Source organism: Pseudorca crassidens, chromosome 8 (genome assembly GCF_039906515.1).
Source record: "Pseudorca crassidens isolate mPseCra1 chromosome 8, mPseCra1.hap1, whole genome shotgun sequence".
Classification (NCBI taxonomy): domain Eukaryota; kingdom Metazoa; phylum Chordata; class Mammalia; order Artiodactyla; family Delphinidae; genus Pseudorca; species Pseudorca crassidens.
Window position 1 is genome coordinate 54,215,729 of NC_090303.1, and position 20,586 is coordinate 54,236,314.

General features: G+C 39.4%; 1 long non-coding RNA gene across 1 annotated transcript in view; it reads right to left on the minus strand.

Moving 5' to 3' along the window:
• Positions 1-20,586, minus strand: part of LOC137229089 (uncharacterized) — a 236,600-nt gene that overhangs the window by 98,428 nt on the left and 117,586 nt on the right. Inside the window, exon 2 of the long non-coding RNA XR_010945527.1 lies at positions 3,146-3,271. This is a non-coding gene — a long non-coding RNA (uncharacterized lncRNA). The remainder of the gene's footprint in view (positions 1-3,145; positions 3,272-20,586) is intronic.

Here is a 20,586-nt window from a genome sequence, read left to right on the forward strand (position 1 = left end):
CATCACAAAAGCAGAGCTCCTATATCCCTGTCTCTGGGGAGTGTAAAATTCCAACTTTGATAATGCCAGTTACATGGAGGGCAGTAATCACATTGACCAACCTGCTTATCCAACATCATTTAGTACTCTTCCACTCCCTCACCCCAGTGCTTAAGAACTCTCTTAACTTTTCTCTCAGGACAGTTGAGTTCATTCTTTCTCCCCTGTTGCGGTAGTACTGGCTAAAGTCTTCCTTGCTTATTTACCTCCATCTGGTGCAATTTTTCTTTGACCAATGCCTACTGTATTCTAGGTAATAAACCATCACCTCAGACGTTGGGTATACTCAGCTAGATAACTAAGCAAATATAAATGAGTGTGATAAGCACAGTGTTCACATTTACACATGTGCTGTAAAAAAGAGCTATGGGAGATTTTGTCCCCCTCCCCATTTCTCCCCGGGGGTATGAGGGGCTTTAAGAAGTTAGATTAGAAGACAAAACTGAACAATGAAAGATTCAAAAAATAAGTTTGCTTAGTATACATCATATGAAGGGAATTCTAGGCAGACGAAAACAGCATGAATGACAACATGGAGTTCATGATATGTCTGGGGAATAAGAGGTCAAGAGTTGCTCTAATACAGTGTAAACACGTATGAACCAAAAAGTGAGAGTTGGAGTGGCTGGAAAGCCTGACTGCATTCAAGTATAAAAATAATTATAAGTGATCCCTGAGTAGTCTGGACTCTAGGATTGGAAAGTGAATAGGAGTGTATCAAAAAGTGATTAAATGCATGTTTTTGAATATTCCTCTGCTGGCAGTGTAAAGGTTGACGTGCTGGTAAACTGGATCTCCTGCAGGACATGGGTGGGGAAAAGCCCTGATTTGTAGAGTTTACAGATTTACCTGGTGTAAACACTCCCAACTGTGGCTGATTTCAAGCTGCCAATGGTTTAATAACAGGATTTCTGAATTCCTGAATATTTAACCATGTGTTCTCATGAGCCGATACAGTTTGCTCTAGAATATCACTGGTGGCAAGGGAAAAGAATGGGCTTTGTCTAGGTGAAATAAACCATAAAGCCACTGTGAATGTGGATAGGAGGGAACTCAATCAAGGGACATGACAGAAGAAAAGCTAACAATCCGTATCAGAGGTATTATTCACATTATAAACAGCATTCTCTTTAAGGATCCTTCAAGTAGTCAACTATTTAAAGGTCAAATAATGTGTGTCAGAGGTCAAGTAATACAACCATGGTCACCCACCTTGCCAGTGGCAGAGCCTGGATTTGAGCCCAGTCTGCCCGATTCCAGTGTCCCATATATAGGCTTATGAGCTCAACTTCTGCTCACCTGGAAAATGAACCTAATGGGATTGCTCTGATGATTAAGAAAATACACAACCAAAGCACCTAGGACAAGGTCTGATACCTACAAACATTTATGAAATTACAGCTAGTATTACTAATATTGTCATTACCATTACCCTTATTTTGCCACAATCATGTTTAATTGAATTTGTTAGGAGTGATGAAACAGACAACCAGGAGGTACTAATAAAGAAAGCAATTTTCTGTGCTTAAAAAGTTTACCAGCTGGAGAGAATAATGCATTTTAAATGCTGTGGGTTTCGAGTTGTAAGTCTTAATCTTTTTCCCCCCAAGTAAAAACTAAATCTTATAAACAAATCTATGTGTCTTGGAATAGAGCCTCTGTTATATCATCACAGTGAGTTTTAGTCTTGCCTGGTATTGCTAAGCCGTCTAACATTTCCCCATGTTAAAAGCTTAGATAACCGTCCTGTAAACAATCAAACATTATTCTTTCCATTGTTCTGCTAACATCAGAAGTAGAATTAAATCTTGAATTATGCAGGTAATGATTCTTAATCATCAGGTAACTGAAAACTCTTTTAACTATGGAGTATTTCACAAGGGAGAAAGATACCAATGTCCAGCCCAGCTCTGACCACTGGAGATTATACGACCTGTTGTCCATGTCACACACCATTGGGTTTTGGCATCTATGCAAAGAGTTAGCTGTACCTCCAGTAAGATAAACCTTTTAATCTATATACAGAGCAAGAATCTTTTGGCCCGTAGCTTTATAGCCTCTGGTGCTTTGGACCCACAAATAAATCACTTATAAGATAGAAAATGTGGCAGAAAATTTTGGACTCTAGAATAGCCTGAAAACTATTTAAGTTTAAAAATTCAATAACTGCTATCAAACACACATGATGAAGATAAATGCATCTCCTGCAGTTTTCTCTGTTTGGTACACCAGAGAATACCTGAAAGACAAGGTCACCAGAGCTGGGACTGTGTTCACACTTTTTAAGTCCATGATAAATAAAATATCTTCACTCAAAATTGAAACACACATTCATGAACAAGAATCAACACATCATAAAGTACCGCCTCTGACTCTGAACAATTCACAGAAATAATCAATGCAAATCAATGCCGAAGAATACATGTCACATTGCTTACTGCAGGAAAATTGCTTCGTAATATAATTACATTAGTTTTATACTCAGTATTTTTAATGTTTATTTCTCACCTTCAGTTTCAACCTTGGCATGTATATTCTCACTGTGAAAGCGAACAGTGAATCGTTCGTTGTTATTTTGTTCTGACCAAAAATATACATACTACAGCTTTCATAATAAAAATCTTAACTGTGTTTTGCATGTGAGCACAAAAGGGATGTTTGCAATCAAAGCGTGATGTTGAAAGGAAAAGATTATTTAAATCCTCACACAGAGGGCAAGTTGAATTTCTTTTCTAGGCAAAGTCTTATGTGGAAGACTCAAATATTTGCCCTAGCTCTGCAGTGAACTTTGAGTCTGTTTGCTCTCACATTGTGAGAATTACGTGAGATAGAATTTTATATGGCATCTGTTTGGAATCTCTTTCCCCTTATCCACCCCAACTTGAAATTTTAATTCAAATCCGCAGAAGTGATTTGCCAATTGGTTTCACACACACTGTGGTATGACGCTTCAATCCACCTTTGAATCTAATGTGCACCTCCTATGAGTGGATTGTTAAGGAGAGGTGATTTTAAATGTAGCATATTAATGGAAATTTGAGGTACAGTAAGGCCAACAGGTCAGGAAAACAACTGCCATGGAAAATAGTAATAAGCTATTACTCACCCTTCCCAAGACGGCGAGGCAGGCCACGCCACGGGAGGACACACAGGGAAGCTCTGAGAGCCAGGCAGGTCGAGAGGCAGAGGGAGAGAGAGGAATTGTGGGCAAGGGTCTTGATTGTGGCGTGCTCTGGAAGGAACAGGTGAGGCAAATAAGCAAGTTTAGGATTGGCTAGTTCGAATAATTTCAGTGGGCTCTGGGGCAAAGGGGCTGTCCCAAGTTGTCTCCTACTTGGCCTTGGGGGTCATTTGGGCAGGTGTGTAGTGGTCTGTAGGCACACAGCCCAATGGGTTGGGGGAAGTGGGCTCTGGATTGATTGGTTTATATTTGAAAACTAGTCCCCAGGAGGAGGACTCTTCCTGAGAAGGGGAGTAAGTAATGATGAAGGCAAGATGCCAAAGCAAAGTGATTTAGGTAGATTGTCTGGTTCTCCAGAATGAGGTATAACTAGCGTATGCATGGAGGGCAGATCTTAAACTATGATGCTTACAGAGGCTACAATGGTGGTTAAAACAAGAAGGATGACTTACTATAACACAATTGAAGCAATTTGCCTACGTGGTGGATGCTGTCGGCATCCAGGGCAATTGAACCAACAATACGGTGCAGATCAGCTGCTAAGGGCTCACAGCTTTCTCCTCTGGAGAATTGCCCTCAGCCAGTGGTTCTCAAACTTCATTGTGCATCAGAATCACCTGGAGAGCTTGTTAAACCACAGATTGCTGGGCTCCACCCCCAGAATTTCTGATTCAGTAGGTCTGGGCTGAGGTCCAAGAAACCATCATTGCTAACAAGTTCCCAGGTGGTGCTGATCTGGGGACCATACATTGAGAACAACTGATCTAGACTGAAAAGTGTCACCTCTCCCAGGGATTCCTGGGAGGTTTCACCCTCCAGAGTCAATAACTGACTGAAATAGGATGTAAAAGTCCAGCTACCTTGCCGCAAATCAGAACAATTCTGTGGTGTGGTCCATTCTCCTGAAATCCACAGGAGATGAGACTGTGGCTAGCCTTCGGCTGACTTTATCTTTTTACCAAGGTTCTTCTACTATCCCGTGGTGTTTCCCTCACTTCCCCACAGGTTTCTGCTTAGTAAACCACTTGCACAATACACACAACTCAGTTTTTGTTTCTAGGAAACCCAACCTAAGAAAGCATATTTTGTCCAAAAGCATCTTTTTATTTCCGAATCTACATCCAAGAATTCTTTCGCCATTTTAAAGTTTTATTTACCCTCAATATTCCTGTTGCTCCTCAAACACAGCAATGGATTTGAGAGTGGTCAGTAGTGATCAAAATGCTCAGAAGGATAGGAAGTATAAATAGGGGAAAAAAATAAAGGTAATTATTTGGAGAGTAGAAGGCAGAAAGGGAGATGAGTTAGTTATCCTTGTTAAGAGAATCCAGTGCCTACTTCCTGTTCGCATTGTTCTTACAAGGCAAATTAAAAAGACATGATACTGCCTTCTGATACTTTATGCTATAAAATATTGTCTGAAAACAAATTTACATTTTGGGAGGGGATAATTCATGCAGTGAGTATCATGGGCACTATTTTGATATCTAAACTAACTCCCCACAGCTGATTTGTTTCAATTAATAAAATGTAATTAAATTCTATGCATGAATTAATATGCATTTAATAATCTAAATATGTCAGACACCAGGCTAGCCACTTTCTCGTACATCATTCATTCAATCTATTTAAGCCTTATGATTAAGGACTGCAAATAAGTTTTCAGAAAACAAAAGATATTCTGTGTATTTTTAAGAGTAAATATAGTTAGTAAAGAGCACAAACCCACATAGTATTGCTGTTTTCTTGTCAGTAATATAATAATGTTAAGTGATTTAATGAATTAATGTATGATTGAAGAAGAATTAATGTCATGCTTACAACTAATTTTGGCAAAACACTGCAGAATGTGGGACTACATTTCCTTCACCCTATTCTAAGCTTTTGAACAGAACTTACCACATTTAATTCTGACTTTGGAAGGAAAATGAACAAGTATTTTGGGCTTGTACTTTCTTATCAGAAACCAGAGCATGTGATGGGTGAGGTGGAAGAGTGTGAAAAAATTTGAGTAGATGTTTCTTAAATTATTATTAAGGACAATTCATGCAATGAATTCATGTAGTTCATGCATGAACCCAGGAGGCTCTCAGGCTTTGGTTTATGAGAGAGAGTGTTTTGGTCTCATCTGACTTTTTTTTTTTTTTTTTTTTTTTTTTTTTTTTTACGATGCAGCATGTTGTAATGGAAAGACTCCAATATCATTGGTTCAAATTCTGGCTTCCCTTCTTATTTTCTGTTTGATCTAAATCAAGTTATAGTTGTCTGGGTCTTGATCTTTTTATTTCTAAATTGATGATAATAATGTTCACCTTGATAGTGTGGTTGTGAAGATAAATGAAGTAATATATGTAAATTTCAATATACCATGGCCAAAGTATCACAAGTTCACAAGAAATATTAATTTTTTTTACTTTTAATTTTATCCATACCTCCTTCTTTTTATTAACATATTCTGTACTCCAAACTAACTACTACCATCTGTAAACAAATTCTGCATTATCTAGCCCTTACTTCTCTTTAACCTCATACTTTTGCACTATCATTCATGAATTAGCTTCCCTCCCTGATTCTCTGAGGAGTGGTTTATTCCTCCTATGACATTGAGCCCACTTTGCCATATATTATTGTTACACAGATTATTTCTTCAATGTTATTGAGTGCAGTGTTTCATTCTACCTACAGTAGATGCCCTTTATATATATCCCAGTTGAAATTATCTCATGCAATAGCATAACTATATTTGTAGTTGTCTGTTTGTCTGCCACACTATATCATAAGCTCTTGGACTTATAATATGTATTTTGCCTCTCTATTTCTCTCTCTATTCCTCTCTCTATTCTATTTTTCTCTATATTCCACCTCAGTGGTGTATTCCCACTGGTACTCTCACCTTTGCAACAATATGGGATTTTCCACTGTAGAGGCATATGTACTGAAGTCCGTGGTTTATCCTGGCAAATTCAGTGGAAATTTTAATATGTTTAATGATTTAACAACTAAAATCAATGCCTGGTAATCTGAAGGAGGGCCATTTGATAGGAAACCTTCAGACAATGATGGGAGAGATCTTATTGCTCTCTATCTTCTCTATGAGACAGTCATAGTTCATAGCGCCATAGGCTAGTAGATCCAAAGGGACCTGGAATCTCCGAGAAGTAACTTACAAGCTAGGCAAAGCACCCACTTGATCATTGGAGTTAGGGCTCCCAGGCCACCTCCTCTTAGCTGGCGACCCTTCTATCTTCCTCCTGAATTTCCTCAACCTCTGTAGCTACCCTTGCTGACTTCTGTTTAGTGGATCTGACTCTACTTCCCAGTGTTTGTCATCATGACTGGTTATCCTCACTTGGACCTCTTGATTGCTTTATGTTTTACTCCGGAGTGAAATTGATGTGTTTCTGACTCCATATTGATACCTAATTATGCCACAGCAGTTTCCATTCATCTTTTTCTAGTACTGACCATAGCCTGACTGCTCAATCCTTCTTAGATTTACAGTCAGAAGTGACATTTTTTTCCTAGGAAAATGACCCTGTAAAAATATGGATGAGGAAGACTTCCCTTTATTTTTCCACCCAAAACAAAACTTGTGCTGAATTATTCAGGTCCTTGTCATCATTTTGCCACTGCAGGTTATTTATTGTGTGTGTGATGTTGGGGAAGGGGGTGTGCTTTTCCATAGACATTTTAGGGAACAGGGACTCTAGGGGCCTCTACAGGCCCTCACAGCCTAGAACTCTGGAAACCAATTCACAGGCAAAATCTAAATCTAAATCTGTCATGTAGAAGCCACAAAGAAACACTGGGATAAAAATTTTGGAGACATGCTGACTATGGCCATGTTTTTGGAAAAACACCTGTAAGGAAGGCTTAGGCAATGTTGCCGCGTTTCCAAAACTGGAATGTTACTATTCCTCTAAGAACACTTAGAAATAAGTGGACAACATGTGTGGACATGTAATAGAGCCTATCTCTTGGCAGAAATGAAATCTAAAGCAGAAAATATGCTTTTTTTTTTGAGTAACATGAAACATGTCGAAGTTTTCAACCCAAACATGACTCCAAAAGACTAGGCATCACACTGCTGGAGAACATGCTGGAAACGAATCTCCACAAGGGTAAGTAAAAAGTTCCCTCCACCAGACATTCCAAGCAAAAGAGAATCAACCCGCTCAAAGAGAATACGTTGCTGGGCTTTGTTAACATGAGCTATGCCAAGGCCAAGACCAAGGCCACACTCGTGGAAAAAACATCAGGGATGGGAAGAGGGGGTGAGGAGAAGGAGATGGTGCTGTCATGCTCAGTGTTAAATTGTACAACCATTCCACAGAACAAATCTGGGCAAACAAGGAAAACATCACCAAATAAAACAAAGAATCCCGCTTAGGTGACCCCTCCCCACCCTCACACCCCAACTGCAACAAATAAAGTGACCAGTTTCTAATTCTGGATATTGTATGAGCAGAAGCCCAAACGTTCTGGATCATTCTGCTTCCACTGTTCTGCTTAGCTTTGTCTTTGTAGACAGATTATCTGGGTCCCATCTGAACCTATAACTCTTCTAATAAACATGTACACACCAATCTCTGGAATGCAAACCATTTTCATGATCATCAGGGAAACGTGAACTAACAAGCTATTTTTCTATTTCATCTCATTAGCAAGAATTCATTGTCCCTTTAGATATAAATATGATGTTTGGGTAAAAAATAAAGGATTCTGTGACACACATATTTGTAAGTTATTTTTTCATCATGGTTGTTTTCAAATTTAATTCTATTTTTAAAGGAAAATAATGCAACCTAGCTCTTCATTGAAATATATTTTGTATGTCTTACAGACCAGGCTTGAATAATACATGAAAACTAAACTTTGCCATTTGTTTAAAATTTGAAATCAAGATTCATTTTACTTTCATCTCAAGCATTAGTAGAGGAGGCAAGAAACATCATTTTCTTAACTCCAAAGTCCAACCGCATGGCCAATCAAGGTTGATTGATTGAAGGTGTCAAAAAGAGTGGCAGCCAATATCCTCCAGTCCACTGACCTTGCGTTTCAGAAGACAGATTAAACCAGGCTGTCTCCTTCTAAATTCAAATGGATTGGAAAAAAAAAAATCTTTGTGCCTTGATCCATTATGGGGCTGTGCTTAATTGATCTTTCACTCATTACTGAAGCTGAACAACTTAGGGACACAGACATGAATATTTGCCTACAAAATGGTAAGCCAGGATAACAGTTCATCTCCAGCTTCGAAACAGAATAACAATGTAATAAACTAATGAAAACAAACTACAAGGAAATTATAAAACGGCCTCAGTCAAGCAGTATCCTATTCAATTACCAACATTTAAAAGTCACTGTGGAGCTCAAGGCATTTTAGGGCATGAGCCAACCATCTCCTTGCACGGCCCTGCAATAAAACCTTTCTCTTCTCCAAACTCTGATGTTTCGGTGCCTGGAGCTGCGGACTTTTTTCCCTGTCAAGCCGGAGACCCCACAGCTGGTCCATCCTCTCTCCTCTCTGTAGGCCAGGGAGGGCATCATTTGGATCCGTGGATGAATTCCCTCCTATCAGGATCGTGCTTCAGGATCTTCCTGAACTTTCCCAGAAGCCTTCTGAAGTGAGTGCCCTGAGGTTCAGGCAACAATGTTAACTTGCTTCCTCTCCTCTAGCCCTCTGCAAGGGTGGTGTGTTTGAGGGTGGCAGTCTGAGGAGGATTTTCTCCTACTTTCTGATGCAGCATTGACGGACATAAAGGAGGGCATTTAGCTGATGGGTAAAGAGTGACTTTCTCTGATCGGCTTAGGGCTGACCTAGAGTTCAGACATGGACCCTGGCACCCACAGGGCTGGAGAAGCTGTGAAATAGAAGATGTCGCACGAGAAGAGAGTAGTGATGGAGGGGGGGCGGAGAGGAGGGCTGAGTCGTAGGCAGCCGAGGCTCAGCAGGGCATGCTTCTGAGATGGGAAGAGACCACGGTCATGGAAACCGGGAATGCTGCTGATGGACATTTGTGAGAAATGCCAACCATGCAAAGAAAGGGACCCTTTAGAGTGAGACTAGAGCGACATTGAGGAGAGGAATGCTGGGCCATAGTTAAAGGTACACAGACATGGGTACAGACTTGGAGAGGCAGAGTCGGGCATCTTAACAACGGCCATTTTTATGGAGATCCTCTCCTATGCCAGTAGCTTTGCACGATCGACTCCACTCCTCATCACTGCTCATGGAGGATGCAGTATCATTCCCAATTTCTGATGAAGGACACTGGCAGTGTTACTCAGTGGATCCACATCCATCCATCCATCCAGATGTGCCTGGAGTTAGGAAAGTCCTCTCTTAGAGATTAATATTTAAGCCAAGACCTGACTGATGAGAAGGAGGCAGTCATGGGCAGATCTGGCAGAAAAACACCTCAAGAAAAAGGAATGGCAAGTGCAAAGCCCTAAGACAGAAATGAGCATGGCATGTTTGAAGAATGAAAGAGGGCCAAGCTGGCTGGTGGCCATGAGGAGAACGGTATCTGATGAGGTGAAGAAGTGGGTGGAAATCAAAGTGCACGACCAGCATGACACAGGTGTAGACCAATCAGAAAGGAATGGCTTGGCAGAGGCCAAATTATGCAGGGCCTTGTGGGTCATCATAAGGAGTTTGGAAATGAGAGTTGTTGTAATGGAAAATCACTGGAAAGCTTTAAAAAGAGGAGCAACACAGTCAAATTCAGGATTTAAAAAGACAACTCTAGAGGACTTCCCTGGCTGTCCAGTGGTTAAGACTCCATGCTTCCATTGCAAGGGATGTGAGTCTGATCCCTGGTCAGGAAACTAAGATCCCACATGCCGTGTGGCACAGCAATGAATAAGTTAAAAATAAATAAATAAAAGTAAATTATTTTAAAAAAATAAATAAAAATAAAAAGACAACTCTATAAAACAACGAGATACCACTACACCTATTAGAATGGCCAAAATCCAAAACACTGAAAACACCAAATGCTGGCGAGTAACAGGAACTCTTATTCATTACCGGTGGGAATGCAAAATGGTATGTAAGACAGTCTGGTAGTTTCTTACAAAACTACACGTACTCGTACCATACGATCCAGCAACTGGACTTCTTGGTATTTACCCAAATGAGTTGAAAACTTATGTCCAGACAAAAACCTGCACACAGATGTTGACAGCAGCTTTATTCATAATTGCCAAAACTTGGAAGCAACCAAGATGTCCTTCAGTAGATGAGTAGATAAATAAACTGGTACATCCAGACAATGAGATGTTATTCAGCACAAAGAAATGAGCAATCAAGCCTTGACAAGACATGGAGGAAACATAAATGCGTATTGATAAGTGAAAGAAGCCAGTTTGAAAAGGCTACATGCTGTATGATTCCAGCTATATGACATTCTGGAAAAGGCAAAACTATGGAAACAGCAAAAAGATCAGGGGGTGGGGGGGGGGGAAAGGATGAACAGGTGGAGCACAGAGGATTTTTAGGGCAGTAAAACTATTCTGTATGATGCTATAATGATGGATAGATGACATTTTACGTTTTTCAAAACAAAAAGTGAATCCTAATGTAAACTATACTCTCTTAAAACAACAAGAGCAAACACCAGTATAAACTATGGACTTTGGGTGATAATGACATGTCAATGCAGGCTCATCAATTGTAACAAACATACAACTGTGGTATGAGATGTTTATAGTGGGAGGGGCTAGGTGAGCATCGGGGCAGGGGTACATGGAAACTTTCTGTGCTTTCTGCTCAATTTTGCTATGAACCTAAAACTTTTTTAAAACATAAAGTCTGTTAAAAAAAAAAAAAAGACCACTCTAGCCGCTGTGTGAAGAGTGGATTGTGTGGTAGCAAGAGAGGAAGAAGGGAAGCAAGTTAGACAGAATTTACAGTAAACTAGGTAAGAGATGTCAGTGGTTTAGACTAATATTTTGTTGATAAACAAGGGAAGAAGTAGTCAAATTTGGGACATATTTGGAGGTAATGCTGCCAGAACTTACTGATGAATTAAATACAGAATTTGAAGGAGAAAAAAGAAAAAAAAGTCACTGAGAGCAGTAATAAGCTGCATAAATTGGTAATGTCCTATATCCATACATCTAGCAAATTTGCTGATATTTTTTCAGTATTTAATTTCAATATTATTTCCAATATTTAATATCAGTTTGCTACAATGCAACAATTCCTGAACATGACCAATGTTCAATGACTATATGTACTGTAAAACTTACTACGCTTTGGTAAAATAATGAGTTGTTTGCTACTTCAAGTTACATAAGACTTTTTTTTTTTTTTTTTTTTTTTTGAGGTACGTGGGCCTCTCACTGTTGTGGCCTCTCCTGTTGCAGAGCACAGGCTCCAGACGCGCAGGCTCAGCGGCCATGGCTCACGAGCCCAGCTGCTCCGTAGCATGTGGGATCTTCCTGGACCGGGGCATGAACCTGCATCCCCCGCATCGGCAGACGGACTCTCAACCACTGCGCCACCAGGGAAGCCCTACATAAGACTTTTGATAGCTGTATAATTTAAAATCATTTTCAGTGTCAATTTTTATTTTAAAAACAATTCTTAAATGTTTGAAGGTAAAATTCAGTTGTAAAATCATCACAAACAAAAACTTATTAGTGCTCTTTCATGGCAATGATTTTCCTTTATTTCTAGCAAATTGAAAGTACTCAATAACTTTTATCAAGATATATCTTAGTTGTGAAATTTATAAGAATTACTGGAAATTATGTGCTTGATAGAGGAGTAAATTGTGATTGGAAGGATTTATAATCTGAGCATAACATATTTACCACCAAATCACAAAGTTGACATACAATAAGAAACGTGTAGATAATATACCATGTGACTTTAGAATATCCTCCTCCTCAAATATCATATACAGGAACTTGTTCAATTGTTTCCTGTTATTTTATATTAAGAAAATGAAATTTCCCTTATGGGATCCTCAAGCCTTTTCAAGAAAGAGTGTTCAAATACTTAATGATGTGAGAGAGACAGACAGAAAAAGAGAGAGAATATGAATGTTACTAATCTGCCTGTGTATGTGCTGTGCTGTACAGTCATCATACTAAATTTCATTAGAGCTAAAACAGCATCAATTCGGAGATACACTATTATTTTATGTGCCAATATTCAAGAAAAAATTCTGCCATATAAACTGTGACACAGTCCTAAGATACCATCAATTACAAGATGCATCCTGATTTCAGAGCTGTACAATGTGAAAAAGAAACATGAGATAAACTCTGGTAACTTCTTCCTGGTAACACAACGATGCTCTTCCCACAATGATTCCTGTGGCCAATAATAATATGAACAAGAAGTATGCTACCCTGGCTTTCCTTTTACTTCATTCACGCCTCAGGTTCCTTTGAGGTATCATTCCCTTCATTATTTCTGAATGATAAGGTGCTCCAAAGTTCAGTCCTCAGACCCCTCTGCTATGTCTACTCTCACTCATAAGTGATTCTACCTAATGCTTTGTATTTAAACATCACCTATGTAGTGGATGAATCAGTCTTCAATTTGTAAGTTCACGTCCAACCTCTCCCTGACCTGTATTCCAACTGCCAAAATAATAATTCCACTGGCTATCTAAAAGACATCTCAGAATTCTAAATCTAATACACAACTCTTTTATTTTTACTTTTTTGTTTTGCAGTACGCGGGGCTCCCACTGCTGTGGCCTCTCCCATTGCGGAGCACAGGCTCTGGACGCGTAGGTTCACCGGCCATGGCTCACGGGCCCAGCCGCTCCGCGGCATGTGGGATCTTCCCCGACGGGGGCACAAACCCGTGTCCCCTGCATCGGCAGGTGGACTCTCAACCACTGCACCACCAGGGAAGCCCCTAATACACAACTCTTGATTGCTATCTCAGTAAATGGCACCAGACATCCAGCAGTTTAGATGAACAATTAACAGCCTTTCACTAGTGTTTTCTCAGACCCCCATTCACTCCTATCACGTCAAACTTCAAAATTGGTTCAAAATTGTTCAACTTTTTATCCCCTTGCCAGTCTCACTCCAGCCCCAAGTACCCTCAGCTTTCTCAAGCACTGCTGCTTTAGACTCCCAACTGATCTTTCAGGTTCTACAGTTTCTCAAATTCTCCACAGTGTAGCCAAAGGGATATTCCAACAAAGTGAATCTCATCATTTCATTCTCTTGCTCAAATCCCTTAATTCAATTCTAGTTAAACTTAGAAAGGTATTGAGAGGAACCAAGATGGCAGAGTAGAAGGACATGCTCTCACTCCCTCTTGTGAGAACACCAGAATCACAGCTAGCTGTTGGACAATCATCGACAGGAAGACACTGGAACTCACCAAAAAAGATACCCCACATCCAAAGACAAAGGAGAAGCCTCAATGAGACAGCAGGAGGGGTGCAATCACAGAAAAATCAAATCCCTTAACTGCTGGGTGGGTGACTCACAGACTGGAGAACACTTGTACCACAGACGTCCACCCACTGGAGTGAAGGTTCTGAGTCCCATGTCAGGCCTCCCAACCTGGGGGTCTGGCAACGGGAGGAGGAATTCCTACAGAATTAGACTGTGAAGCCTAGTGGGAACTGACTGCAGGACTTCGACAGGACTGGGGGAAACAGAGAATCCACTCTTAGAGGGCACACACAAAGTAGTGTGTGCATCGGGACCCAGGGGAAGGAGCGGTGACCCCAGGGGAGACTGAACCAGACCTACCTGCTAGTGTCGGAGGGTCTCATGCAGAGGCAGGGGGTGGATGTGGCTCACTATGTGTACGAGGACACTGGCACCAGAAGTTCTGGGAAGTAATCCTTAGTGAGAGCCCTCCCAGACTCTGTCATTAGCTCCACTAAAGAACCCAGGTAGGCTCCACTGTTGGGTGGTCTCAGGCCAAACAACCAACAGGGAGGGCATCCAGCTCCACCCATCAGCAGTCAAGTGGATTAAAGTTTTACTGAGCTCTGCCCACCAGAGCAACAGTCACCTCTACCTACCACCAGTCCGTCCAATCAGGAAACTTACACAAGCCTCTTAGATAGCCTCATCCACCAGAGGGCAGAGAGCAGAAGCAAGAAGAACTACAATCCTGCAGCCTGTGGAACAAAAACCACATTCACAGAAAGATAGACAAGATGAAAAGGCAGAGGGCTATGTACCAGATGAAGGAACAAGATAAAACCCCAGAAAAACAACTAAATGAAATGGAGATAGGCAATCTTCCAGAAAGAGAATTCAGAATAATGATAGTGAAGATGATCCAGGACCTGGGAAGAAGAATGGAGGCAAAGATCGAGAAGATGTAAGAAATGTGTAACAAATACTTGTAAAAATTAAAGAACAAACAGAGATGAACAATACAATAAGTGAAATGAAAACTCCACTAGAAGGAATCAATAGCAGAATAACTGAGGCAGAAGAACGGATAAGTGACCTGGAAGACACAATGGTGGAATTCACTGCTGCAGAACAGAATAAAGAAAAAAGAATGAAAAGAAATGAAGACAGCCTTAGAGACCTCTGGGACAACATTAAACACAACAACAGTTGATTACAGGGGTCCCAGAAGGAGAAGAGAGAGATAAAGGACCAGAGAAAATATGTGAAGAGATTATAGTCGAAAACTTCCCTAATATGCGAAAGGAAAGAGCCACCCATGTCCAGGAAGCTCAGAGAGTCTCATACAGGATAAACCCAAGGAGAAACACGCTGAGATACATAGTAATCAAACTGGCAAAAATTAAAGACAAAGAAAAATTATTGAAAGCAGCAAGGGAAAAATGAGAAATAACATACAAGGGAACTCCCATAAGGTTAACAGCTGATTTCTCAGCAGAAACTCTACAAGCAAGAAGGGAGTGGAATTATATACTTAAAGTGATGAAAGGGAAGACCCAACAACCAAGATTTCTCTACCCGGCAAGGATCTCATTCAGATTTGATGGAGAGATCAAAAGCTTTAAAGACAAGCAAAAACTAAGAGAATTCAGCACCACCAAACCAGGTCTACAACAAATGCTAAAGCAACTTCTCTAACTGGGAAACACAAGAGAAGAAAAGGACCTACAAAAAGAAACCCAAAACAATTAAGAAAATGGTCGTAGGAACATACATATTGATAATTACCTTAAACGTGAATGGCTTAAATGCTCCAACCAAATGACACAGGCTTGCTGAATAGATACAAAACAAGACCCATATATATGCTGTCTACAAGAGACCCACTTCAGACTTAGGGACACATACAGACTGAAAGTGAGGGGATGGAAAAAGATATTCCATGCAAATGGAAATCAAAAGAAAGCTGGAGTAGCTATACTCATATCAGATAAAATAGACTTTAAAATAAAGAATGTTGCAAGAGACAAGGAAGGACACTACATAATGATCAAGGGATCAATCCAACAAGAAGATATAACAATTATAATTACATATGCATCCAACGTAGGAGCACCTCAATACATAAGGCAAGTGCTAACAGCTCTAAAAGAGGAAATCGACAGTAACACAATAATAGTGGGGGACTGTAACACCTCACTTACACCAATGGACAGATCATCCAAAATGAAAATAAATAAGGAAACAGAAGCTTTAAATGACAAAATAGACCAGATAGATTTAATTGATATTTATAGGACATTCCATCCAAAACAGCAGATTAAACTTTCTCCTCAAGTGTGCACAGAACATTCTCCAGGATAGATCACATCTTGGGTCACAAATCAAAACTCAGTAAATTTAAGAAAATTGAAATCATATCAAGAATCTTTTCTGACCACAATGCTATGAGATTAGAAATGAATTACATGGAAAAAAACGTAAAAAAACACAAACACATGGAAGCTAAACAATACGTTACTAAATAACTAAGAGATCACTGAAGAAATCAAAGAGGAAATCAAAAAATACCTAGAGACAAATGACAATGAAAACACGATGATCCAAAACCTATGGAATGCAGCAAAAGCAGTTCTATGAGGGAAGTTTATAGCTATACAAGCCTACCTCAAGAAAGAAGAAACATCTCAAATAAAAAATCTAACCTCACACCTAAAGGAACTAGAGAAAGAAGAACAAACAAAACCCAAAGTTAGCAGAAGGAAAGAAATAATAAAGATCAGAGCAGAAATAAATAAAATAGAAACAAAGAAAACAACAGCAAAGATCAATAAAACTAAAAGCTGGTTCTTTGAGAAGGTAAACAAAATTGATAAACCATTAGCCACACTCATCAAAAAAAAAAAAGAGGGAGAGGACTCAAATCAATAAAATTAGAAATGAAAAAGGAGAATTTACAACAGACACCATAGAAATACAAAGCATCCTAAGAGACTACTACAAGCAACTCTATGCCAATAAAATGGACAACCTGGAAGAAATGGACAAATTCTTAGAAATGTATAACCTTCCAAGACTGAACCAGGAAGAAATCGAAAATATGAACAGACCACTCACAAGTAATGAAATTGAAACTGTGATTAAAAATCTTCCAACAAACAAAAGTCCAGGACCAAATGGCTTCACAGGTGAATTCTATCAAACATTTAGAGAATAGTGAACACTCATCCTTCTCAAACTCTTCCAAAAAGCTGCAGAGGAAGGAACACTCCCAAACTCATTCTATGAGGCCACCATCACCCTGATACCAAAACCAGACAAATATACCACAAAAAAAGAAAATTACAGACCAATGTCACTGATGAATATAGATGTAAAAATCCTCAGCAAAATACTAGCAAACAGAATCCAACAACACATTAAAAGGATCATACACCACGATCAAGTGGGATTTACCCCAGGGATGCAAGGATTCTTCAATACATGCAAATCAATCAATGTGATACACCATATTAACAAAATGAAGAATAAAAATCATATGATCATCTCAACAGATGCAGAGGAAGCTTTTGACAAAATTCAACACCCATTTATGATAAAAACTCTCCAGAAAGTGGGCATAGAGGGAACCTACCGCAATATCATAAAGGACATATATGACAAACCCATAGGAAACATCATTCTCAATGGTGAAAAATTGAAAGCATTTCCTCTAAGATCAGGAACGAGACAAGGATGTCCACTCTCACCACTATTATTCAACATAGTCTTGGAAGTCCTAGCCATGGCAATGAGAGAAGAAAAAGAAATCAAAGGAATACAAATTGGAAAATAAGAAGTGAAACTGCCACTGTTTGCAGATGACTTGATAGTATACATAGAGAATCCTAAAAATGCCACCAGAAAACTCCTAGAGCTAATCAATGAATTTGGTAAAGTTGCAGGATACAAAATTAATGCACTGAAATCTGTTGCATTACTATACACTAATGATGAAAAATCTGAAAGAGAAAGTAAGGAAACACTCCCATTTACCATTGCAAGAAAAATAATAAAATACCTAGGAATAAAACTACCCAGGGAGACAAAAGACCTGCATGCAGAAAACTATAAGACACTGATGAAAGAAATTAAAGATGATATGAACAGATGGAGAGATATACCATGTTCTTGGATTGGAAGAATCAATATTGTGAAAATGACTATACTACAAAAAGCAGTCTACAGATTCAATGCAATCCCTATCAAATTACCAATGGCATTTTTTACGGAACTAGAACAAAATATCTTAAAATTTGTATGGAGGTACAAAAGACTCCGAATAGCCAAAGCAGTCTTGAGGGAAAAAAATGAAGTTGGAGGAATCAGACTCCCTGACTTCAGACTATACTACAAACCTACGGTAATCAAGACAATATGGTACTGGCAGAAGAACAGAAACATAGATCAATGGAACAAGATAGAAAGCCCAGAGATAAACCCACATACTTATGGTCAACTAATCTATGACAAAGGAGGCAAAGATATACAATGGAGAAAAGACAGTCTCTTCAGTAAGTGGTGCTGGGAAAACTGGACAGATACATGTAAAAGAATGAAATTAGAACATTCCCTAACACCATACACAAAAATAAACTCAAAATGGATTCGAGACCTAAATGTAAGACCGGACAGTATTAAACTCTTAGCAGAAAACATAGGAAGAACACTCTTTGACATAAATCACTGCAAGATCTTTTTTGATCCACCTCGTAGAGTAATGGAAATAAAAACAAAACTAAACAAATGGGACCTAATGAAACTTCAAAGCTTTTGCACAGCAAAGGAAACCATAAACAAGACGAAAAGATAACCCTCAGAATGGGAGAAAATATTTGCAAATGAATCAACGGACAAAGGATTAATCTCCAAAATATATAAACAGATCATGCAGCTCAATATTAAAGCAACAAACAACCCAATCCAAAATGGGCAGAAGACCTAAGTAGACATTTCTCCAAAGAAGATATACAGATGGCCAAGAAGAACATGAAAAGCTGGTCAACATCACTAATTAGAGAAATGCAAATCAAAACTACAATGAGGTATCACCTCACACCAGTTAGAATGGGCATCATCAGAAAATCTGCAAACAACAAATGCTGGAGAGGGTGTGGAGAAAAGGGAACCCTTTTGCACTGTTGGTGGGAATGTATATTGATACAGCCACTATGGAGAACAGTATGGAGGTTCCTTAAAAAACTAAAAATAGAATTACCATATGATTCAGCAATCCCACTACTGGGCATATATCCAGAGACAACCATAATTCAAAAAGATATATGCACCCCAATGTTCATTGCAGCACTATTTACAATAGCCAGGTCATGGAAGCAACCTAAATGCCCATCGACAGATCAATGGATAAAGAAGATGTGGTACATATATACAATGGAATATTACTCAGCCATAAAAGGGAACGAAATTGGATAATTTGTAGAGACATGGATAGATCTAGAGATTGTTATACAGAGTGAAGTAAGTCAGAAAGAGAAAAACAAATGTCGTATATTAACACATGTATGGGGAACCTAGAAAAATGGTACAGATGAAGCGGTCTGCAGGGCAGAAGTTGAGACACAGATGTAGAGAAGAAACATACGGACACCAAGGGGGGAAACCCTGGGGCTATGGGGATGGTGCTGTGTTGAATTGGGCGATTGGGATTGACATGTATACACTGATGTGTATAAAATTGATGACTAATAAGAACCTGCTGTATAAAAAAAATAAAAAGTAGAATACTTAGAAAGGTACAAACTTTCTCTTCTGTAGTCTATAAAGTCCTATATTATCTGGCACATGGGTACCTATTAGTATTATTTCCTAGCACCATTTTAAACACACAGACAGACAAATGCACAAACACACACACTCCCTATGACTCCAGTAGAATATAGGATTCATAATTCATGACTGCTACTAGATGTTGGTTTTATCTTACTTGCCACTCTATAGGCAGTGCCTAGAACACTGATCAACATACAGTAGATACTGTGTAAATATAGTAGATGATTGAATGGATAATGAATGAATGGATGGATGGATAAAACAGGAAAACGCTTTGTAAACACAATCGTCTCCTCTTCTCACTACATTCTTGTGATGTTGGGTGTGGTGGAATTCAGAGTGAAAGTGTGTCTGACACTTAGTCTGGGGACACTGAAGAAACTTACAGGCTGATGAAGATGAAAAACATCTGGCTTTTGTCCAGGAATAGAAACATTTTGGTTAAAGAAACTTCTTGAGACTGTTGGTGTTTTTAGGTCAGTGTTGTTAACATCTTTACATAATATAATGGGATAATGGTCATTTAGAATATATACTCCTACAAGTCCTTACCTAACATTAAAAACAAGCTATTCCAAATCTCAGGCTCTCTTTAGATGATGGTCTCCCTAGTTTGTCAGTCTGACGGTTCTGAAGTTAATGACCTGCCATGTATCAAGCACCGAGGCGGAGACGATGTCTACCAGACATCCAAGTCGATTGCTGTCCGCACTGCTGAACCTAAGGCTAGGAATTTGGTGTCAAGGCTCCACACTGCTGTCTGGCTATTAGGCTTGTGAGCAGCAGAATAACTGCTGTTACTAAAATTCATCACACAACACTCCATCCGAAACTTACATTGAGGCAGTCAGTGAAATCTGTCTCTGTGGGGCAGAGGGTCATCCGTCATTTTGAAAGAAGCTTGCGAGAGCTCTAGGGCTCTGAAGGGGTGTTATAGTACGAAATATTTATGTGAGGATGGGGATTGAGTGTGACTTTGGGGCCGTGGAGCAAATGATGGTAATATTTTTGCTCAGAGTCAGAATGTTCTGGCAGTAGCTAAAGCCATCTGGAATTCTGGATCTATTCTGGTCATGTGGTTTTCTGGCTTCTCAGCTCCTACTTGATGGTGTGTGCTCGTCCTCCACTGCTGTGAGCTGATTATCCTCTAATATTAAGGGTGACCACTAGCAAATGTGCTG